Source organism: Mytilus galloprovincialis, chromosome 12 (assembly GCF_965363235.1).
Source record: "Mytilus galloprovincialis chromosome 12, xbMytGall1.hap1.1, whole genome shotgun sequence".
Classification (NCBI taxonomy): Eukaryota; Metazoa; Mollusca; class Bivalvia; order Mytilida; family Mytilidae; genus Mytilus; species Mytilus galloprovincialis.
The window spans coordinates 70790141-70815932 of NC_134849.1; the positions used below are offsets into that span (position 1 = coordinate 70790141).

A 25792-nucleotide genomic window follows, 5' to 3' on the forward strand; every position below is an offset into this window, starting at 1 on the left:
TCAGTGGTGAACTCGAATAAATAATTGAGTACAATGAAACCATGAAGGGTAAAAAATCGATTGAATAATAAGATTGCAACGAAACCTCGAATAGATAAGCTGAGTAAAATGACGTCGTAAAGAGTGAGTTATTGATTAAGTTAATGCTTTGTTTGGCTCTATTCACACCACTGGGTTGATGCCACTGTTGTTGGACGTTTAGTTCACGAGGTTAACTCAGCCCAGTAGTGAGCACTTCGGGGTTAACATGAATTTCAGTTATTTGTTGAAGTTTTTTTTTTTGTTAATTTTTTTTAAAAATAAAATTACTGTTTACAAAAGAGTTAAGGAGTGGAAAAGATACAAAAGGGACAGTCAAACTCTTAGATCAAATTTAACTGACGACACCAGAGCTAAAACAGAAAAAGACAAACAGACAAATAATAGTACACAAGACACAACATATTAAACAAGAGACTAAGCAATATGAACCCTTAAAAACTGGGGGTGATCGCAGGTGCTGCAGAGGGATAAGCAGATCCTGCTCCACAGGTGGCGCCCGTCGTGTTGTTTATATTATTAAAATTCCGGTATAGAGAATTATTCGGTTGGTCACTTTCATGTAAACTAGTCGAACTACTAAGGCCTTTTTGTTTTATCCCATGCATAGATTACCTTCCCGGTATTTGGCACAACTTTTTTTGCAATTTTGGGTCCTCAATGCTCTTCACCTTTATACTTGTTTGACTTTTTAACTTTTTTTATCTGAACGTGACTAATGAGTCTTATGCAGACGAAACGCATGTCTGGCGAAACAAATTATAAGCTTGTAGCGCTTATAGGTCACAACCCTCAGAAAAGTAGATAATATTACAGGCCTCATACGTTAGATCGAAACCGGAACCAACAAAATGTGATACAATTCCAATCTAATCGTAAGATTCATTTTCAATATCAAAGGAGTATTTTGAGTAAGAAGAAGCTATGGGCCTCCTAGTTATTTGCATCTTAAGACAAAATCAACAAAACTGAAACGGTAATCTGGACAATGTTTTGTCTTAAGAATAATGATTATTCAAAGGTGACAAATATCGGAGAGCATTTATGCTCAGGTTTATTTTTCAAACAGTATTTTGATTTTTTTCAGGCGGAATATTAGCATCCTGTCATTGCATTATTGTACTATGGTAAATTATTGTATTCTTGTTTTTCATTCGTCTACATGTAAATTCCATTTTGTGTGTCTTTGTTACATATTCTTGTTTTATAGTCATTCAGATTATAACACAATGTTGACTGCTGTACCTCATTTTTTTTTTTATATGTATACCTATTATGTCTGTTTGTCTTGTTCATACAAGTTTTGTTTATTTTTTGTACAGAAATTAAGCCGTTAGTTTTCTCGTTTTAATTGTTTAACATTGTCATTTCGGGGCCTTTTATAGTTAACTATGCGGTATTGGCTTTGCTTATTACTGAAGGCCGTCCGGTACCGATAGTTGTTAATTTCTGTGTCATTTGGTATCTTGTGGTGAGTTGTCTAATTAACAGTCAAACCATACCTTTTTTTTTATAGTTACATATAAAATAGAAATGTATGCTACTATCAAACAAGTGAGAGTTTTAGCTAGCTATAAAATCAGGTGTAATCTACCATTTTCTACATACGAAAATGGCTGTAACCTGTCAAAAATATGACAGTTGTTATCCATTCTTGTAATGTATTTGAGTTCTTTTTGTTTTGCCAATTTCCTTTTTGATATTTTCTCGGCGTTCGGTATTTACTTTTAACGACAAATAAATCAAACATAGCATCTAAATCATTAGTTTTAATAGGGGAAATGGAGCCTACCTTATTTGAGAGCTTTCTTTTTTCAACCAATATACTTCATCAAAAAACAACTTATTGGCTTTACAAAAAAAAAAAAAAAAATTAAAAAAGAAACAAACAACAAATAAAACAAAAATCTCTATTGATGATTCACTTTAATAATAGTAACTCCAACGTTTCCGAATAATTCGCAGCTTCGACATCAGTCTGTAATAAAAAAAATTATATTATTTGTATTGTACATTAAAAAACAATAACGTATATTCTTATTTGTATATGCATTTGAGCTTAATCGTTAATTACAAATGCGCTATCGGTTATTACACTTATTTTTTTTTGGAAATGCAGGGATATTTTTTCTTGACCTAATAATACGTTCTTTCAAATAAATCCTATACCACGCTTTTAAAAGAACCATACACTATTTAGTCGAAAACATCGGTAACAAGTTATTTAATAAACAAAACATTACTTAATTTTATTTCAGTTAATCATAAATAAAATCACTTGAATTATATTTATTTCTTGACGTAACAACTTTCATAATCTTCATCAAACGATTCGTTTAACTGGCCTCTCTAATATTTCTATATAATAATTCTACTTGTATATTGTGGTATATTTAAAGATATGTAATAGAAAATTATTCTGCATTGTAACTATAATCAATAAAAGATATATACTTCAATTTATATTGTATCATGAAAATTACACAGTAAATTTTATGTTACAGAAAACTAATATGGTTCTATGCTATCAAAATTAATTGTGATAAGGCGTGAATGATTTTCCATAACAATTTTGTTTTACGTTTATTTTATATCAATATTTGATATATGATTAGTATTTTCCTAAAAGTATACTGATAAAAAGAGCACATTTCTGTCAAACTTAAAGTATTCAACGTGGTAGGCAGATCATATATTTCATAAAAATTCCCACTAATGACTTACCATATTCTTGCGAAACTCTTAAATATGAAGATTCATTTTTATTAATATTCTTACCTTGAAACCAATGGCTTGAGCATCCGCATACGTTTTGTTCCATTGCATTAAACTCTTCAAACTGTGCACCACGTTTATCTGAAAGCAGTGATAGCAAAGTCTAATCACACTCTCTAAAATAAGCCAGTGAAACCTTGTCGTTTTGACTAGGCACCTTATCAGTATTTTTATCAGTTAACTGCATAACTTCAAATTAACATGTCATTTATATTAACCCCATGCTGCTAGGTACACAGCGTCATTCGATGAAACATGATCAGAGATAAAAATAGATTTTAACTCTGAATCAGATATTTTCTTTACAATACAAAGGTTAACGTAGAAAAGAGAAGAGAAAAAAAAGGGGGGGGTAAAAGAGCTCTAACTTTAAATAAACTGTTGTAATCAGATTTAAAAAGTGAATGTGAAATATAAACCTATATTAAATATGTATATTTCAGACAGTTTAACAGAAAACTATATATATGCATTTTTAAAAAGATTATATAGAAATATATCTTTCAAGAAAATATCATCAAGGCTTTACAAAAATATATTTACTGACAAACATACCATTTATTTGTGATAAACAGTTGCTGAAAATTTTTACACTAAAGACATGAATCTTTAAGTGCATGTATAAAAAACAAAAACATACATAATAACTTCAGTGAAAACTGAAACACAGAAAACAAAAAGAGAAAAATGATAAAGAAAATGAAATAATTTATTTATTTAAGAATTGAATGCTGCTTTTTGTAAATTTATTGGGGTGTAAAAGCGTTGACCGAAGTACATTTTGTATGAAGCGCGGAAGCGCTTCATACTAAAAATGTGCGCACGGTCAACGCTTTTACAACCCTATAAAGTTACAAAAAGAAGCATTCAATACTTATAATTACATTTTTTTTAGCTAGAATCATGAAAACACGACTTTATTAAGTTTTCATTTAATTTGCCTGTGCACTTTATTGTGGGACCTCGTGTCATCATGAATGATAAATGTTATTGTCTAATACAATTGTTTCAGGAATAGCACGAGATGTGCAGTTGGCCAATCAGAATAACGTATTATAATGAAACATACATCTAATGTAATTATTTTCTAATATCTTTTCGAATTTGCTGCTGATATTTAGTATAAAACTTGCACATGAATTAAACATTAACTTCGATAAAAAAAGGTTTTGTCTAAAATATACACAAGAATGTTGCATTTACTTTTATGAAATATGATTTTGTCCAAAATGTACACTAGATTTTTGCACGTCCTTCAAATTGGAAAAAAATCTTCATTACAAATAAGCATAGTATTTTAATAATGTCAGTTTCAACAATTGTCATCATCATATGCATTTATTTAGATGAAGTATTTGCCTTAGATGGCGTTGATGTAAGCATTTTTTCTTTCTCTTCCCTTTCTGTGGTGTTTCCTTCATTTGTCTTCTATGGTTTTCTAACAAATGTTCAATGTTTTCCCGGGCTAAAGGTCCAAAATGGTACTCAACTTCACCTGTTTCTGTCATTTTCAAACAGTCCTTTTCTAAAAAGTTTGGCAATTTTGCCATTGAATCTCCAGTAGTTTCCAAATATTCAATTTGCAAATTAACCAGCTCTGCCATTCTATCTAAACAAGATTCAGGGGGCAGCCACAGTTTTGCATTCCGGAGTAAGTTTGTGTCCATCTTGTTTTTGGTTTTCCGCTGTTTGCAAAACATTGAGTTGTGTCTTACTTCTTTAAAAGAATCTTGAATGTTAGACATAGAAGAAAATAAGGTTTTGACAAAATCTTTGTACACTGTTGTATTAAGTTGGTGAATATTTTTCTCAGATTTCTCAAACAAGTTCAGACGAAAATGTTCATTTGACATAAATAGACTTAGCATCTTCTTATGTGAAATATTATGGAATTTTGGGATAAAATCATTGCCTCCCATACAAAGAACGATGGATACTTTTTTCACAATATCATCCTCATTTTTAAAACTACTTTCTAAGATTTCCATCATGTCTGTAAGATTATATATGTCCATTTTTTTGTGTGGCTTTTGTAAAATCACAGAAACAGTGTGACTGTATCTTCCATTTACTTGTGGCCACTTCTTGGATTATGAATAAAGATGTATCGGAATTGCATCAATATCACCTGATGATAGTATGCTACAAGCTGACATGGAGGGAGATAGTTTCGATTGTTCACCAAGAAGCCAATCTATCTGGGACATTTCTGCCTCTCCCTTTCTTTGGGAGACAGTGATTAAATCCTGAACAGTTGGTTGTTGCTGTGATTTTTTAAAGATACACCTTATTGGTGTTGTGTAATACTCACAGGTACAATGTTCCCCATGATGGCATTGTATTCTCTGTAGATTCAATTCGCTATCTATGTCGAGTATAATATTAGCATCTATTCGCAGGTCTACAGCATTTGCCGCCAAAAATTTACTTATCAGGCTTTTCCCTTCTCTTGTGGTTATAATGTCATCTTTCCTGAAAGTTGCAGCATTTATGGCAGCATCTGGATCTCTAAGATGTGATATTGTTAGTTTTTCCTTAGCTTTTCTTTGTTGATGAGTGGTGGCTTTAAAATGGTCAGGTGTGAATGAATATTTTTCTTCGCATAAAACAACTCTTTCTAGATTTGGCAAGCTTTGTACTATATTCTTTAAAACAGCATTTTGGACATATCTGATGTACTGGATTCCTGTAGACACTTTAGCCTTAAACTTTACACCTGCAAATTCTACTGTTGCCATTTGAATTGAAGTTGATATGGTATTTGGTATTGTATTAGTACCAAGTGTTATCAAATCTTTCTGTTCGCTCTTTAGATCAGCAAGCATTGAAATTAATGCCTCTTGAATACCTTTAGACTTCATCACTTTTGGCTTTGAGCAGTCAGGTTTTACTAGTGACTGACACATATTCATCTCCGAACTCAGCAAGTCAGCCGTTTGGTTTTCCTTCTTAAGAGTCTTACTTCTTTTCTCTTCTTTAAGTTCTCTTTCAGATTTTGTTATTGTTGTTGTTTTTTTCTGATGTCCTTTTTAAGGTAATGCCTTTGCTCCTTTTGGCTTTTGATAAAAGAGTTGGTGACCCCTTGACATTTCTTATGTCAGGCATGTCATCTGTTTTCATCCCCAATAGCTGATTATTTACGAGAAATCTTTTTACAAGATACTTTCCAACATCAAATGTGATTTCATCTAAAATTGCAGGGGGCAGAAACAACTTTTTAGTATTGTAGACATTTTCAGGCATTGTGTTTTCTTCTAAGTTTAATCCTCCTCTACGTAATATCAATGAGGCTGTTGGTATGATGTGGTTTAGATCAACTTCTGTTAATTTCCATTCAACATCAGATTGATTGGTTTCATTGGGTCCATTATCAGAACTTTTCTCTCTGTCAATTGTTCTTCTTTGGTGTGTTTCATTTAATGAATCTATCAGAGACATTCTACTAGTTACAGCGGGAAGTGTAGAACCAGATCTAAATCCGCGTATAACATCTTGATGATCCATTTCCCTCTTTGAATCACTGGCAAAATTGGTTGAAGTATTTCCAATTGGTGTTGAATAAAGCGTTTTCTTCATACACTGGTGAAAATGACCTGCACTAAAATGCTCAAGTAGCAGTCGTACACAAAATGGACCATATGAAGATGCACCATTTAAAAACGAAAATAACAATGATGACTTTACGGCACCTAAAAGTAGATTGTATCCATCAAATCTTCCTAAACGTTCTGCCAAATAAACTGCAACCACTTCATCACAATGCTGCATCATTTCCATGTGCAATCTAAATGTTGAATTTTTTGAACTCCCAGCGTCCATAAATTCACTAAGTTGTTTGTGCCAAGTCTCTGATGATATTTGACCACTTTCCAGCATATCTAAGATAGACTCAGCATCTTTATCATCAATGCATTGAAGGAAGCGACACAAAAATGCTACATGAAAGGAAAGTGACAAACGTCTAACAAATCTGGTAGCAACATCAATATGTTCCATTGATATAAGTTTTGTCCATTCCTTCTTTTCATCATCACACATGTACATGAGAAGCTGCAATAAACCAGCATCTTTATAGGCACTGAAAAGTGTATTTATTTTTGACTTGCGTAAATGAAGAAGGGGAAATTCAGGTAAAAAGTGACGATATTTGTTGTCTTGAGAGAGAAACTGTAATAGGTTTGCCCCAATTTTGTTGTCTGGTCCAAACAAAATCCTATCCTTTCCTTTATATGACATGTTAATACGTCCAGTCTTTATTAACACATCATCCAAAATTTCTCTGAGCTTGAGAATGTCATCATCTCTTCCAGTTGCTGGTGGTGGATGTCTGCAAAGAAGAGGCGGGACATTGTACTTCTCAAATCCAAAGGTTATTAAAACAGTTGAAGCTTGTGAATGACTTGGTGATGATATACAACTTGTACTGTCCAATGTAGGAATGGATGTTTCTGTGTCATCTGACTCAATATGCAGATGACTGAATGAGTCTTCCAAATCATTCTGTTGCAAATCCAATTCAAAAATTCCAGACATATTAATGTCATTAGACAGTAATTCTGAAGTTTGATACAAAAGATTTGCTGTTTGGACCAAAGAATCCAGGTTATCCTCATACTCTTCCTTTTCAAACTGATGTTCTTCCGCTATTTCTGAAAGGTCATCATTGGTGTATTCTTGTTCAAATTCATCTACATTCAATAGAAGGTCAGACTGAAAAAGAAGAAATATGCTTAAAAAGGTTAAACTTACTTGATATATCATATATAATATTACTAATTTTTTTTAGGTTGAATCTGATATGTTTGAAACTTGTCCTGTTGAAAGGGGAAATAATGCACGATACCAATTTTAGTGCAAAATATATGTCTCATAGTAATTGCCATCATTACTATTAGACTTTATTTCATAATTGTCAATTAAAAATGTTCTTGTATATTGGTCTTTCTATCTTCAAATATATCTTAAAAACTACCTACATTGTCACCTTGTTAATATAATTATTAGAAGTGTTAAATAGAAACTTACCAAATCTGATAAACTGTCCTCTTCTGTCCAATTATGATTTATACTTTGTTGAAGAGATACAAGATTTGCTGAAAAATGTAAAAAAAAAGTGCTATATTGATGATAAGAATTTAGTGAGAGAACAGTATTTGAGTGAACTTCACGGAATACCTATTTCAAAATAGTCAATTTACCTAAATTAGAAAGCAAATAAGTGTTCATTTTTTTACATAAATAAGGCCGTTAATTTTCTCGTTTGAATTGTTTTACATTGTCTTATTGGGGCCTTTTATAGCTGACTATGCGGTATGGGCTTTGCTCATTGTTGAAGGCTGTACGGTGACCTATAGTTGTTAATGTTTGTGTCATTTTGGTTTTTTTGTGGATAGTTGTCTCATTGGCAATCATACCACATCTTTTTTGTATTAACTGCATCTCTAAAAAGTAATTGAAAATAACACCAAGACGCTAACATTTATTCTTATTCTTTAATTTCTGTCCACTAGGATGTCTTGTGGCGGCTATGTAATAGAGTGTGCACTTCAGAGTTTTTTTTTGGTCAATTATTGGAAAACTAACTACAAAATATGTGTACTTTTATTTAACAAACTTACTTGTTCTTAGTTTTTTCCATAAGGGTACACTTCCCCATGTCAACAGCTTCTGAAATCTTTCCCAACAAACTGTCTCCTCATTGGTTAAGGATACTAGTGCATTATCAAAATCTTCCTTTCGCAGCTTGATATCTTTCTTGCACTGACAAATCTGATCTTTTAAACAGTCTGCAGTATGCCATGAATCTGTAACTGAACTGTCTTTTGGTAAACCTTGCAATGTTAAAGGCAGTGTGCATAGTTGTCCTGATCTGTTTTCTCCAGGATTAGGATCAGAACGGAAAGTCATCCTAACTAGGTTATCCATCATCAGTATTAGGTGGCAGTCTCTTAGGTTTACTAATTGATCTGCTATACCTGTAGTTGTTTGATAATGAAAGGGAAATTTCTTTAAGTAAGTATTGTAGTAACACAGGTCGTCTGTTGCTTTTTCCTTTATCTTCTTTTCTGCTGTCACCAAACTCGTAGAGATACCTGTATTACTAGCGATAGAAAATACTGTTGTTATTACTTTGAAAATGCATTGCTAATTCATCAGTGTTGGCCTGTTGGAGTATACCAATATAGTTCTTGTTGAAAGTGTTGAGAAGTATGTCGTAGGCTCCATACAATCTTTCCATTTTAGAAAGCAAGAATGCTTTTTTGTTGCCACTGCTGTAAAAGGAGTCTCTATTTATAAACTTGTCCAGGATAATCTGTATATCAAGTGGTTGATCTAGAAACCATTCTTGCAACAATTCAAAGTTATGTAAAGATAGTGGTTTAACCAAATCACAATGATTAAAGCACGCATCACATTCATTGGACTCATTTCCATTTAAGGACTGTCTGGCCGGCTGAATTACTTGAATGATGTCATTTTCAAGTTTCCCCTGTAGCAAATCGTCCCTTAAATGAAATCTTGCAATTCCGTTGTTTGGACGTCTGTAATTTTCAATTGTCTCTGGTGATACAAAGATGATTTGACTAGCATTAAGGTGATGCTTATTCTGTAGAAAATTTGTGGCAATCTTAATGTATTCTTCATATTTTTCAGATTCTATACACGAAAAAATAAGCATAACTGAGTTTGTGTCAATAGATTGAGGTGTGTCAACACATACAGGTGGAAATGTTATGTCTGGATTAATGATATCAAACTTTTTCATCAGTTGAGATTCAATGACAGCAGGAAAACGTTTCTTTCCTGTCCATATCAAGATGTTTTGGGAATGTTCATATACCTTTTGTCTTATAGTTCTTGCTTTAATGGTACTTTTATTTAGTTTTTCAAAGTTCCTTGACATTGAATTAATTTTCTTTAAATATTCAAATGTCTCCCATTTCTGTTTTAATGCAGTTTCATAATGATCTTCAGAAGATGCAACATATTTACTGTAGTAATTTTCGAAAATACATATTTTTTTCCATTCAAAATCTGAAAAATCGGTTCTGTAAGTATTTTCAATAGATGGTATACAGAAATTTTTATCATCTATTTCCGACCTCTCGTTCAGTTTTAAAGTTATTTGCTTCGTGTCAAATTCAGATATGGCTTTATACAAAGAAAACAGTGTTTTAGTTTGCTCCGTTGACTGGCTATTAAATGCTGTACTTGATATTTGCAGTCCAATTTCTTGACAAATCCGGTAGTCATCGAAGTGGTTGAAGATGTATCTGACCGCTGAAGAAATAGTAATAGCATTACCATGACTCAGGGATTTAATGCCTTCTTTGTGTCCCTTAAACTCCCTTACAAAATTTGGTCGATTTATTTTGTATTTATCATCTTCGGTTACTCTTTCTTTTATGAAGCTATATAACTGGTCAATATATAGTAGATTATCTGCAATTCCTTCTTCTTTAAAGTATACAAATCTTTAAATTTGGACATATTTCTACAAAACATAACCAAAAAGTATTCTTAAATAATTTGTTAGAGGAATTAAATGAATTTAAAATCACTTTTGTGAAGTTCCTAGTCTATTAAAAAGTTAAAGTATTGTTTAAGACGTAAAAATCTATCTTTTAGGGACAGTATTAATAAGTTAAGAAAGATATGAATTTATTCGAGTTGAAATTATACATGTATTCTAGGTTTTTTTTATAGATAAGTCTTATATTACATACAAAATGTATGTACATTGTATATGTATTTGCAGATATCTTTACATTATAAAGACCCATTAATATATATTTTTTTTAAAAACTGAAGGTTTAAAGTACTTCTAATTGGATAGAATTATAAATTCTTACCTTAATTAAGTTCATTTTCAGGAAACCATTCTTGTGACAATAAATATATCATCTAACTGCTGGAGATAAAAAATACATAAAGGGGAAACCTAGATTTGGGTCATAATATGAAATATAATCCATGCAATGTGTGGCTACTTAGTTAGATGCTGACAGATTTATCAATAATTTATGATCAATGTATAAGTGGTTTTAGATAAGAAATTTCTCCCTCATCTGGCTTATTTTGTAGAGTGAATCAATATATATAAGAAGATGTAGTATGACGGCAAATGAGACATCTTTACATCTAAGTCGCAATTTGTAAAAGTAAACCAATATAAGTCAAAGAACGGCTTTCAACACTGAGCCTTGGCTCACACTGAACAGCAAACTATAAAGGGCCCCAAATATGACTAGTGTAAAAGCAATCAAACGGGAAACCAACGGTCTAATCTATATTAAAAATCGAGAAAGAAACGAGGTACACTTATGAACCACATCAACAAACGACAACTACTGAACATAAGTTTTTATCTATAAAATGGGATGCTAAACATTACGTTGATTTTTGATAGGTTGTTTATACAATTTCAATGAGGTTCGATTTATACCGATTTAAGAAAGAAATATATTGAAATTCATGCATTGTCTGCATTTTTCATATAAATAGTCAATCTGCAAGCAGGGTTAATGCTAAAAGAATATTTTTTTCATAAATTTAAACATGAGACATTTTCACCTCGTGACCGAACCAGGCTAATGTAAGTGTAAATGAGAGGCGAGAAAAAACAAAATTTTATCATTCTGACATAGATTTCCTTCAACAATCGGGAACAGGAAAATTGAATTAAAAAAGTTGTTTAGAATATCCTAAATAAATTAAACTTATAATCTATTCTTAATCAGAACCATTTCGACTTGCTTTATGAAAGTGACTTGGTTTAATTTGTTGTATCCATTGATATTACAAACTACCAATAGTAATGAACACTTTATGTATTTAATAATTATCTTATAAACTCACTATTTTCTAATCTATGTGCATATATCGATTGATAACCACTACAAAAGTTTGCAATCTTTGATCCGGCATAAGCAATCAGGTTTTCTTTCGTGGGTTTTGGTTAGACGGTAAACATGTTTTAGAAGATTCGTTGCAAAAATTTGACTAAAATAGATATATTATTAATTATCATACAATCAAATTGACATTTCTCGTAACATGTATATTCCTGTCAATGGCGGGCGTGATATGGTATGCAGTTTTTAGTTAAACTACGTCTTGCAATAACGCTAATTAATTCAAACTGATCTGTTCGAAACGTTTGCAAAAAGTCATTCTTGAAATGTTTTTAAGTTTAGACCTGCTCATCTCTACGCATGTGTAACATGTGTAACATATCTGCGAAACATACTATTCATTGTTTATTGTTTGACCGCTTTACGTTGGTATTTAGGACGTTACATACGAATGCAAAAGGAAAATATTATGTATTAAGAAAATGCCTGTTTTGAATGTTATGTTCAAATAAGATACTGTAAATTTAGAAATTCTAGCGGGGTGATTGATAATGCAGAATATACCAAAGAGACATCTTAAGTTTTAAAAAACCCAGACCAAATCATGGAAAAATATCGAAAACGACGAAAAATCAAAACATAACAAAATGACTCCGAATGGTCTGATTTCGTGCTCAACATGTAGCACCCATCATGTTGCTCATATAAGTACGAATTTCCTTTTACGTCTCATTCAATAATGGCACAGTTGTGAATGTTGTTAAAATCAAAACGGGATTGTGGGCACACCAATTAAAACATATACCATTGTCATCTGTGAAACAGATATTCATAACTTTAAATCAACTCGTGATGGCGCCCAAAGATTTAATTTAAGCCAAAATAAGTATAGCTATGCAGAACACCGAAACGAGTCCTTTCGTATCTCCTTGTCATCTGCATATTTTGAAATCGCCCAAATGTGTCCCTCTTAATTTTAGAATTGTGATTCGCTAACATACGGGAATACAAATGCCCTTTAACAACTTCTGGATAATTTTATTTTCTCGTGGTTTGTCAAAATATTCTTCGGTCTTTCGTTCGACGTTTGAGGTCTCGAACAATTTACCGTTACTATTCTTGTTTAAATAGTATACGATTTAAATATATAGCTATACTAAGTACACTAGTAAAGACTATTGTATATTACCTTGTCATGTTATGAAAATGTGCACTTAGTTCTGCAAGATTTTCAGTCATATGAGTAACATAGCATATTCCAGTGTCTACCTTTTTTAAGGCTAGTTTTTGCTAAATTAAAAAAAAAAATACAAATTAAATTAAATCAGGAGAAAATATTATCAAGTGATTGACCAATATATAACGTTACAATAAATGACACAAACGGTTAAGCACCGAATATATATATAAATATATTCATAAATCGTACTTTTAAGTCAGGGATTTTTAACAATTCTGTAATTAAATTGAATTACTAGATTTCAACCTTTTAAAAATCATACATCCTGTCGATATTTAAATTTCAACTATACGCAAGGTCAATCATGTTTATGATGTCTTCACCCTTAATTCACTAGCTGTAAACTTAATGATGTAATTGGCATACTGTTTAAGTCAAATTGAGTTTTACCAAATTTCAGTCGGTGCGAATACTGGTAAATAGGGATCATGTGTCTTTGGTTATTTTCTTCTAAGTTACCATATAATGAGAATAACGCTTTCCAACAAACAGTTGACTGACGTTAAATGATCAGTGTCATGTAACACCAACTATATTGACGTTCCAAAAATATATTGAAATATTTAAAGAAAGTTCTTGAACAATACAGGTAACATTTACGTGTGGATAACAACGTTTCTTTAAACTTATTCTTAAACTTATGATTTTTTAATCAACGTTTGATTTCAGTTCCTCATTAGTAAAAATAAAATCGATTATTACGTCAAAATTGATTTCCTCAAAAATTTTCAATTGTGACGGCATAAAAAAGGCGACCATACCATGCATACCTGTTGGCGACATATAGAAAGAACATTTGTTTGCAGGTCGTCTAAAACAAGTATTACAATTGTCTGTATATCGTCTGAAATCATTAGAGAAATAGATGCCACCCCATAATCTCGTGCAATACGATATTTATCCACTTTCTACAATTAAATTTGGAATATTTAACTATCTCGAGCGGATACAGATAGAATCACACTCGATGCAGTTGTAGAATCTATATGTACGCTATAAAAAATCGGATTTTATTTCAAAGGTAGCTAGTCAAATATTGCCTAAGAGATGCTATTTTTTACGTTTTACCGTTCTGGTTCTGGGGTGTTTTTTTTTAAGTTTAAAACAGAAAACTATCATAGACAATTTTGACAAACTGGGGAAAATATTCACAAGCCGCAAATGCAACAACCGTAAGGCAAACCGATCCCGGTTATTGAACATTTCATAACTTTGTTAGTTCGTAACTTCCGTTTAGTTCAAATTGTTTTCTGAAGAATTTTTAGTGTCAAGTCCCTTAAACATATATTAAATATCTTATGTGCTAAGGTTACATAGGTTTTTTTTATCTAGTAAGAAAACAAATTTAGCACAACAGAGGTAATTCTTATGTGATGATGATTCAATAACTGTTTAGATTTGTAATAAGATGTTATAAGTTACCATACCATATTGAATTTATGCAGATTCATCGTACTTTTCCATTTTGGTCCAAGGTGGCTCACATCACCAACTTTGACCAATAACGTGTTCTTCTCAAGATCGAGAACCATATCTTCGTTCACTGGTTTCTCATTAACTTTCACTATTACTCTAAAATTCTTTTAAAAGATACCATTCTGTTATATCCTTCGATTTTTGAACCAATTATAATTAGTACAACATTTATGTTCAGAATAAAACTTTGACTTTGATATACAACGTGTACAGAACATATGTAAATCATAAATGAGGAGACCTCTTCACCTTATCGTCAGATAAAAATAATCAGTCTGAATTTCGGTCCTGTACCTTCTAAGACAGTCAATGAAAAGATAAAGTTTGATTCATTTGTATCGACAATGACATATATAAACTAATAACATAACTTGATGTAAATATTAATAATAATATCGAATCAAATTTCTGAATATTATTACATCCTACAAAAACAGATGCCCACAATGACAACTTTTAGATTTAAGTGAGTTTTATGAATTTATTTCACTTTATCATCACTTTCTTCGTCTGTTGAAACCGTTAAAAAGATTTTTTCTCGGTACTTTTGTTTGTTTTTCTAAAGGGACGTAACACCACTACTAACCGTGTATGAAATAAGCCCCGCCTCCTTATTACCTTATATGGAATATAAAGGGACGTAACTCTACTACTAACCGTGTATGAAATAAGCCCCGCCTCCAAACTCACCTACTATTAAATATACACGGTTTCCACGAGGACGCTTTTAACCAATCATATTCCTAGAAATGTATTGGAGGTAAGATAATAGTCGATTTGCTTATTTGTAAAGTAACATGTGATGACGTCACAAAAGATGGATGTTTGTTCAAAACCTCTTAAGATATACCTTAATGAAATAAAGGTGTTAACTTCTACGTCTTGTTTGTCTCCGTTAAAGATTTGTCTCATTTGACATTTTACCACGTCTTCTTATTCTAATATATTAAGCAACTGAACAATGCATACAACTACACATAGTTTTAAAACTAAATATGAAACTACAAACATGTTTTTATACTTCATATTCCAATATAGATTATGGCCTCGGAAAAAAAATGCATGACTTCAAATTATAATTAAATGCGGTTCCTTCAACCAAAATACGTAATAAATCTCAAGACTTTTCCGTTTTTTTAAATTTCATTTAATGAAAGTTTGTTGCCTATAATTAAAATAATAACTAACAGTGTTTCGGGATTTTTTGCTTATACTATTAAAGCATGGGTCCCTTTTCAAAAGTCTCCCAACTACAATAAAGTATAGCTTGCAGCAATTATTTCTAAATATTTCAGTCGTCATAAAAAGTGATTAAAAAATGTGACACATTTGCCATCCAAACAATAATATCTGCATATATATTATATACATACAATATGTACTGACTACTTTAGACGCAGTCGGAAATTCAACATAAAGTGACTTCAAATTATTGTTTTGTATATATTCTTAGATATATAAGAGACGTGGGCCTTAATTTCAAGGATTTATAGACTTCCAAATTTTACTTTACTTTACTTGGTTGAATACGAACCTTAAGATTATAACAAATCACATAGATTTTTGGTAAATCTGTTTTAGTGTTCACGATATTGAATAATTCTTTCCCGTATTTTATAACTACACTTGTAACCGAGTGTGTGGTCTGAATTAATGGTGATATATAAATAGCGTGTGTAGTTTGCCCTCTCCATCTTTTTAAAACTAATGTGAACATCAATAGGACTACAGCATTTTCTTTACATAACTTGCACAAACTACCGTAATATTCAATTGGAATATAAAGATATTTTACTTAACTTACCTCTGGAGTACAAGATACACTTCCAATCAGCAAAAGGAACAAATCCTCTTAATCTCTGAAGAAATTTTTTTTTTTTTTTTTTTTTATTCGATTGAAAATATACCTTTTGCATATTATCTATTAATAATTCTAGAATTTCTTAAGGTAGATAGGGTGTCTTCCTCCAATTTGGATTTTGAAATACCAGAAAACAAGGTCTAGATTTTTGATAAAATGTGCAAAATTTGAAATAAGTTGGTAATTCATTTGTAAGATTTTTCATTATGATATAGAAAAAGCCATGTTTGATCATATTTATGGTTGTTTTATTCATTTTTTTCCAAATTTGACAAATAAGGGGAGACAACTCAAATGCAAGGGCAGATAATTCAGATAGCGTAACTTTTCCAATAGAATGTGTTAGGAATTTACCCATTTTATTATGTAGCAAGAAAACGAGTCCGGTGACCCCATTTTTTCTTTTCTTATATGAAAGAATATTATTTGAGCTATCTTCTCATATTTTATCTCAAAATTCTATGGTGCAGTTTTCGTTTAATGACCAAAATTTGGTTTTCCATGCATAATCTATACAAAATTTGACAATTTTGCACAACCTATAGTATGAAAATAAGTCCGGTGACCCATTCTTTTTATTAATGTTCTTAAACAAGCAGGATATAAACTACATTTTGGCAAATTATTAAGAAATTCTATGGATTATAATTTAGACACCCCATCTACCTTAATGGCAAGTTTTGATTATAAAAACTGATGATCATAAAAAAAAAATCTGAAAACAAATCTATAATTTGTCCAAATTTAGAAGAAATTTACTTTTTTAATTTTTTTTGCTTCCAGTAAAGAATTCGCCGAAATGTTTTCCGTATGCAGTGAACTCTATGTGACCTTTTGTATATATCCGGTGATCGCAATACACAAGGATCCGTCATTGAAATAACCTATTAATCTTATTTATGACGATTATACGCTATAGATAAATAAAAATGATAAAATAGTGCACAAAAGACTCAGTTTATGACAAATACAGGCATTCATTTATTCAAAGATTGGACAAATACTATTTTTTATCAGTCATTTGTTTCATATGACTTTGATATTTCTACATTGAATACTTGTAAGTATTATACATATGATTCAAGGAAGCTTAAGTTTTTCAATTGATTTTTATATACTTATGGTCAACCAATAGTCAACTAACTTACATATTGTGGGTGTTCTGTAACTTAGTTATTATTTGATTCAAAGACGATAAATTTTCCAAGAAAGAGGACATGCATATCCCATGAACAAGTCAAGTAAAATGAGGCTACAAACTGTGTTTTTTCATATTAACTTACTCATTAAAATATACAGCGGAACGACAATTATATCAGCACATCATAAGCCAGAGGCTGATGGCAAATTTGGAAATGATACTACTGATGAAACAATGTTTTCTATATCAATAGCTGAATGTAATATGAGATGTTCATTAAATTCTCGTTGTGTATCTTTTTTCTATAATTCGTTGACAAAACTGTGTATTTTACATTCAAATCCTTTTACTTATACTGTTATACCCAATTCAGGAACTGGATGGAGACTTTATGTAACTCGAGATCGTAAGTTAATATTAAAAAAATATTTTAAAATACGTATAAGTATGAAAACACTCGTCGAATATAATTCAATTAGTTGAAAGAATATAACTCGAATCACTTAACAAAAACAAAGAAGAAATATTATAATATTCGTTTTGAGTATAACTGATTCAAATAACATCGGACTTTTATTTTCGCTGTTGTTAAAGAGTGTGATTACAATTTTTTCAGGAACTGGTCGTTGTCCTGATAATTTCTTTTTCTATAGACAACTTGACTTTTGTTACCAGTTCAGGCCAACAATCATGGCTGCTTACATTTCTTGTCCGCTTTGTAAATTGCAAAGAATTGATACGGAGGAAAGACAGAACTATACAATGAAAATCACAGGTAAGAAAAGTTAAATCACTGGGTGGAAAACTTGTAAAGTGGGAGTCAGCGATATGATTATCTAGGGTAAGATAGCGTTTTATCTGAACCAATTATAATGTAAAAATATTTGAACTCAGACTTGGATTTATACATTTTCTGTTTAATGATACATTTGTCCTTAGTGATCTTTAACTTTGTATCTAATTTATATATTAAGCTATTTGTATTCGAGTGTCACTGGTGAGTCGTTTGTAGACGGAACGCGAATCTGGCTTACAAAATTTTAAAACTGGTTTCAACGAATGTTCTGATCAAAAGTGGTTAATATTTGATTTCTTGTTTTACTATTTCCGAGATTGTTCCTAAGTAAAACGTAAGTGTTTAATATATAATTATATTTATAATATTGTACAAAGTACATGAAGTTGATATTTTTAATTACTTAAGTATGATAGCACCAGGACATTGTGAAAAGGTACTTTTTGAATGAGTGGCATACAAATCAAATCTGATGACTACATATTATATTATGCGAAATTATTATCTGATTTTAAGGGAAGTTTAAGCGATGTCGTTTTTTGTCCTTGTATTTGATCATGTAATGTTTTAAACAAGATTAACGATAGCTTTTTTTCATAGAGTTTTTCATTCTATAACTTCAAACAATTTCATAATTATAATTTCAATTTAAAATTTAGTTTCAAAATACTAAAGTGAGAAACCAAATGAAGTTTTTTCAAATCAATATAATCTGTTTTAATTTCCCTAATAGCTAAGGAGTTATGAAATACTATACACAAACAAAACCCAAAAATCTTTTTTGTTAGCTAAAGATCTAGAGCATCGACGATTTATTCCGGTTTACAAATAGATATTGTCCATTACTTTATTAGATTGTAAGAAAAATGAATTGAAAGTATACCATACAAAATGTCTTAACGTATACATCAATAGTATGCTTTGAAAGCAAAATAAGTAACACGCAAATTGAAAAAAATAATAATAATGGCGTGTGTGGAAGTTGGTAATGGAATTTCTGTTAAAGTATGAAATGAATTGTGCTTAGTGATTATTTCAAAAGAAAGAAACAAAATAAAAGTATGATATCTTCTTATATCTCTATACTATACATCTATAGGATAAACTTGGTTCGTGGAGAAACTTGGTTCGTTGAGAAACTTCGCAAAGCGTTTATTCCTATCACATATCGATATCTATATAAACTGGCCACCAAGATTAAGCCCTTCGATCAAAAATTTTGGTTTAGCTGTAAAAAATTCTACAAAGTTTTGTGTACATGTTTTGAAGTTAACAATTCTATAACCTCATCTTGTATCTATACGTTATCTGCAAAAAACGACTTGTGTTTTCAAAATTTTGCTCTTGATGCTCTTGTGACAATACAAAAGCTTCTTTCTACGTTTTTTACAATTTCATTTGCATAAATTTGATTTGACAAAATTATTGCGATTCAACAAACCTAATCCCAGAATCAGTCTGAATAAAGGATGGCTATGTCTCAATTCCGTGACAACATGTAGCGTATTCCACAAAAAGTAAGAAAGATCAACCATAGCAGGTTTCATGGAGTTTCATTATAGCATGTGATATCGTTTACAGATATTGGTCCAATAAGCATTACATCTACATATAAATCAGATTTTTTTTGAATGGCACTACATGAAACAAATATGGCAAAAATTTCAAAACAGGAAGAGCCACCTTTCTTAAATATAAATCAGAATGCCAGAAGACAGAAGAGTCTAAATACGGTTTACAGGAAGCAGAATAAGATTTGAACATGCTTATTAAAAGAAAGACAACTACTTATGAAAGGCAATAAAAAGTTATTGAATATGTGAATCTATTTCGTTTGTTGTCCTTGTAATATGTCAGAAACGACACTAGTTCAACATATCATTTTAAAATTTATCAATGTACTTTTTTAGCTGATATAGAACTCGTATACAACGCTGCAATTTGCATACAAGGCAAGAATACAGGAAGTGGTTGGAAATTCCTGGATGGAACACTTATGACGTTTACCAACTGGGGCTGGAACCAACCATTTAAAAAAAATGCAAATCAACTGCGCATGATCAGATGGAAGAACTACGTTTGGGCCACTACTAGTGATACTGTGAATTGCAGTTACCTATGTGAATATCCCTGATTTATGGCAACAGTACAGATTTACATACATGTTCACGACTTTCTGTTCTAAGTTGTGCAGTTTCCTTTGTAAATATCAATTACTTAAAGTGTTAGTTCTAGAGGGACAATTGTAAATACATAAAGACTAGAATTTCATTATATAATGTTATGTATTCATGTTCTAATATTTTATTGCTATAACAATTCGTTATACGTAAAATTCAACCAAGTCATGGTACGTCACATCCAGTTCTTTACAAAAAAGGGTCGAAAAAAAATATGATCTTAAATTTAAAAGTTGTAGTATATTCATCATACATTTAATTGAAGTAAAAAATCGATCTGGGTCATAAACATATATCTTGGATGTTTAAAAGCACCATTATTTTTAATTTAGTGTTTCTATAAAACATTTTGGAAACTTGCGGTCACATTGTCACCAAAGCTTGACACAGATAGAAAAAAGGTCAAAAATTGATTGGTTAATTTTCAGTAATATTCATTTTCGTATATGCAATTAAATGTTATGTAAAACTTTGTCTTTAGAACTGGACATGATACAACTTAACTCATGCCAAGTATTTTTTCCGTTTGAAACAAAGATAAATTCCGCAAATGTTTGTAAGAAGTACAAGTTTAACCAATACATATAATGGGAAATCAATGGGGGTATAACATCTTTAGGCAACGAGCAGATTTTTGTATTAGACAAACCTTTGTAACTATATTGAATGGTATATATTTTGACAGTGGCTTGTATGACCACCGTCACCCAAGTAGAAGTGTTGGGCCTTCGTTGGTTAAACAAACCAAAATTCGTATGCCCATTTTGTAACTGCAAAGTTGACCAGCATTTACCCAACATTATGGAATAACGGTGGGCATGTTCGAAGATACAGTTGTATCAACATCGGACTACAGTTCAAAATGTTTTGATAAAAGTTAATGTTGTTTTACAGAATAGTATTAGACCTACACAATTATTTTTTTTAAACTTGAAATAAATTTATTGAAAATCACCTGAATATAATTTACCCTGTATAACCAAGGGAATATACACAAGGGGCCCTGTGTTGATGTTCCTGACCGTATGAGTATTCGGACAATACGCGTATGGTCATGACCGTATGGGTATATACTCATATGGTCCGACCATACACGTATGGTCCGACCGTATGCGTATGGTCGGGGTAATTACATGTAACACTCTGTTACAGTTTACTTTTAATACTTCTTAACTTTTCATATGGTATGGCCGTTCATTAAAAAGACGCTATCATATAGTTAATTTTATTATTATATTGTAATGAAAAGATTAGCTAAATAAAAATTAGAAGTTTCACATATTTAATTTTACTTACTTGTCAAAACTATAATAAACACATGGTCATTACCGATTTGTAATTACGAGAGAATGGAAATATGTCGACTTAAAAAAGTAAATTCCAAAAAATTCTTAACGAACTGTTACACAAGAAGTCACTAGAAATTTACATATAAAAAAGAACATGTGGTATGATTGCCAATGAGACAACTATCTACAAAAGACCAAAATGACACAGACTTTAACAACTATAGTTTATTTAAGTTGTTTTTTTTAATATTGTGTATTGCAATCATTGACGTACGATATTTGAGATCTAGAAATTCTTAAAAACTGCGTAGAAATATCGGAATGGCCGAAGACCTCGGTATCAATGTTCGCAGCTACAAAAAATGCTAGCTTTTCACTCGCAAACAACAGGTGTAAATGAAAAGGGTCCTGCAAAACCAAGACTTGCAAATGCAAAAAAATATATGATACCATCTGGAAGTAGATGTCACTGAAGCCTACATGCAAGAATGTAATTAGCGATCAAAACAAACCCAGGCATCAATATTTAATTTTTACGTAGTATTTGAATTATGAAAATAATACTTTGTCATGTAACAATCATTATTTTTTAGATATAGTTTTTGTATTATTGAAACTTTTATATTGTTATTAAAAAAAAAATACCGATATGGTCCAAATACTCATACGATTCGGCCTGTTATATAACCAAACGAGTATTATACTCATATGGCCCGACCATATGAGTATACGCATATGGTCATGACCATACGCGTATGGTCCAAATACATTTACAATGATCCATTGTCCAGGGATAAACGGTGGAAGAGATTATAAAAAAATCTATTTTATATTTTTTGCATACATTACAGTAAATAAAATAACTACATTAGACCTACACAGAAATAGTACCGATGCAAAAGTAGCTGTGTACATTAACTTCTTGGGAAGAAAAAAACGAAATTCGTAATATTCATTTACTCTACCTGTCGCCATAAAGATGGTGTTTTCTAGCTACTTAAATTAAAAGTTGGTGACTATGTTAAACGCATCATTCCCATAGACCTTTAAGTTAAGGATATGACAGTTAAGTCTGTCTCATATCTTGACTTGCATCTAGAAATGTTTGATGAGGTTGGGTTGTAAACATGATTTTACGACAAAAGAGATGATTTGATCTTCCATATTGTTGCAACATTCTAGCAGCGCCAGCATACGGATTATATATTTCCTTTAGCTACATGTAATTATACGATATTCCTGGGCTTGTGTTTCCTATTGTGATTCTTTGATAGAGGGTTGCTGCTCACAAGGAAAATATTCGATCAAGAGTTCCAAATGATGACGTTAAAATCATCTTTTTATATTTTTAACGGACACCATAATGAGTTGGTTGACCGTTAAAGTATATCCGTTTCACAGATTATAGCGGATATGTTCTAATAACGTAACTAAAATCACGCCCCCTTTTCACGAATGTAACCACCCGAATTATACTTGTAATAGTGTGTGTTCTAACATGATCAATACCACGGGTGTTACATGTTGAGCAAGATCGGCGTATCTGTCCAGAGTACGTGAACCCCGAGTTATTGATCGGGTTCGTATTGCTTGGATTTTAGTTTTTTTATGTTCTGTTTTGTGTAGTATTGTTTATCAGTTCGTCATTTTCTTTTTAGCCATGGCGTTGTCAGTTTATTTCCAATTCATGAATTTGCGTTTCCTCTGGTATATTTTGCTCCTCTCGAAAAAGAGTGATTGTTGTATGACGTAAAAAAAAACAAGTTCTATACTGATAAGAACAATATACAACACAAAAGGTCAACAATAAACCAACATAAAAACAAAAGTTCCAAAAAAATCTCTTGTTCTAATGGCAATCGGTTATCTAATATTTTTACCTATACAACAGAAGTAAAGAATAACTAATTTAAGAATTGAACTTTGAAATATATTCAACTAGTGACCAAAAACAAACGTTTTCGCTCATGCGCTATAGTTATCAATGTTATTCGGTCAATTTTCTACTATTTTTCGTTATTTCAATTTTCGGATAAGATTTTTTATATTATTTTGCCCATAGACTTAATTGACATCAAGTAGAAAAAAGACGCCACTTCATTCTATCTATGCGCTTTGTACTTGTTTAATGTAAAAACATCGACAAGGTCAAGAGAACAACCACGATTGTTTGACATCTGAGTCTGAAAAATCAAGGTAATTCATTGCAACCAATAGTTCATAAGGCAGTAGATCAAATTCTATATTTAAGTGACAGTGTGTTATACATCATATATATGTATTTGTAATGGACATTCTTCCTCAATAATTAAAATACATCAGTGCATCCCTTTTATTAGTTTTTATTAAATTTTTTTCAATCAAATAATTCTCCAAATTTAACACTGTGAGATATATATTGGAGGACAAATTGATTCAGAATTGTTTTTCATATATAGTCCGGCCGATCGGTGAAAAAATTGCTCAAATAATGAGGAAAGCACCAATTTTTGCATGATGGTACATTTTTGTGTACTGAGCAATATTAGCTATGGACCCATCCCCAAAATTCAATATGGCGGCCTATTTCAAGATGGCTGCCGTACGTTCTAAAATATTTTCCAGTATTGCACAAACCACAGTGGATTTGGTGCTGGGTGCACAAAAATCAACATATTTGAATGACTAGGTGTACTTAGCAAGATTTTGTTTTGTTCTATTTTTGAAATACAAAATGGCGGCTATTTTCAAAATGGCCGCCTTGAAAAATAAACAAATATTCATTATTGAGAATTGACCTGAATATAAGCATTCTATTGATGTATAGTGTCATTTGGTATCTGTCCCAGTTCTGTCCTTTCTGATTTTGCCTTGCTTGTCATTTCATACACAAAGTAGTAGCTTTCATAAAAAGCTGCAGTAGTAGCTTTCATTAAAAGCTGCACTATTTGTTGTCTTGGGTCACACATAAAAGCTGTAATTTGGGATTTATCTGCCTTAAGATATTATTCAGTGTCTATCTTATCTCTTGGTCGCAATATTTTGCAATTTGAGACATTAAACTGAATTGAGAATCAGTTAAACACATATCAGTGAAATGGCAGGAATTGAGGACAACAAGGACAAGAACATTGAAATGGAAGAAACTAAATCACTTGGTGATATTGAGAAACCCACAGCTGAAGACGCTTTAACAGAGGACAGCTTAGAAATGACTATTAAACAATTGTACCAAGAATATTTAACAGATAGAAAATCAAATGCTAAAAGAACAGTTGATATTACCGCAATATAAAACAGAGCGAAGCGCGAATATATAAAATATGTGTTGGTCTCATTACGTTTCAAGCTGAACAGAAAGTGGCAATGAATATCAATAACAAACAGGTGAAAGCAATATCTCAGCAACTTCAGACAGAAGACAGGATAGACCACAAGGCTAGTAATAATTGCTTGGCGGAATTGATGGTCAGACCAATAAGATATTCAATGTTGTGGTGAGACGAATGGACAAGCTGACAATAACTGAGGAAGGAGACACAGTTCTATTTCAAAGTGCATTTGAACAGCAGGGTACAAGTACCTTCCAACAACTGGCATCTGTTGTGAATGAATCAGTGGACAATCGAAATAAAGAAGTTAATATTTACTGCAATGGACACATCATCTAAGCCAAAATTTGACCTTAGCCAGTACAACGCAAGTTTACCAAAAGTACACATCAAAATCCATGCCGTGGGTCATTCCACAATTGTAGTTCGCATGAACCATAAACCGTGCCAACTCTGTTGAAGGTGTCTTCGCCTTAAATCAAAAGTCCTATGTCAGGGCCCTTGTCCCTGCATGAGACAGTTCAAATTATTCAACAACAATCTCCATTTAAGAACATACTATAAACCTCTAGTACTAATCAAGGATACCAGCAAAAGGCTTATGTGTCTTCTTACGCACACTAACCATCTACTATGAGTCAATAATATTTGGTTTAGATCAGCACACCATTACAGAAACAATTAGCTGCAAATGAATTCTATCAAGTTTCTCCAATGTTGAATGCAGTGCCTACTTACGGTATCATCCCCGTCGAGTCAATGGCAAATCCCACATTTATCACTCCAATTATGACAACCTCGTCCGCTTCTGGAGCTCTAATATGATTCC

The 25792-nt window shown here is 31.7% G+C and overlaps 1 long non-coding RNA gene across 1 annotated transcript; it reads right to left on the reverse strand.

Annotated features, from left to right (window-relative positions):
• Window positions 1-1950: 1950 nt before the first annotated feature.
• LOC143053576 (uncharacterized) lies at window positions 1951-12969 on the reverse strand. Its single transcript, XR_012971415.1, has 4 exons — window positions 12859-12969; window positions 11674-11817; window positions 2818-2895; window positions 1951-2017 (listed from the first exon to the last, which is right to left on the reverse strand). It is a non-coding gene; the product is annotated as an uncharacterized LOC143053576 (long non-coding RNA).
• Between the last annotated feature and the right edge of the window lie 12823 nt (window positions 12970-25792).